We start from the raw sequence: 388 nt of genomic DNA on the forward strand, positions 1-388 counted from the left end.
CCCGTACGCCGCTCCATCCCCCTAAACCCCTCGCCCCCTCGAACAGCACGTGCCGTGTCCAGGGAAACTTGGTGGAGGCTCCCACGAGTGTCCCAGGAATGACTCCCTGGCCACGCGTCCTCCCCGTGGGTTTTCCCTCTGCCCGACTCGCTCCGCGATGGAAAAGGCAGCCAAGGGGAAGGGAAGGGCATTGCTGGCTGCGGGGCCGGTGGCAGGGACCTCCGGGCCAGCCCGGGCTGGGACCGCAGCCCCTTCCCGGCATGTGGAGCCATGAAGGAAGCGTTGCTTCCTCATGATTGCAGCATCGGCACCCCCGGAGCGGTTGCTGCACCCCACAGAGCAGCTGCTGCACCCCACGGCGTGGGTCATGCACCCCACAGAGCAGCTG

Source organism: Eurypyga helias, unplaced genomic scaffold (assembly GCF_000690775.1).
Source record: "Eurypyga helias isolate BGI_N326 unplaced genomic scaffold, ASM69077v1 scaffold20248, whole genome shotgun sequence".
NCBI classification, from domain to species: domain Eukaryota; kingdom Metazoa; phylum Chordata; class Aves; order Eurypygiformes; family Eurypygidae; genus Eurypyga; species Eurypyga helias.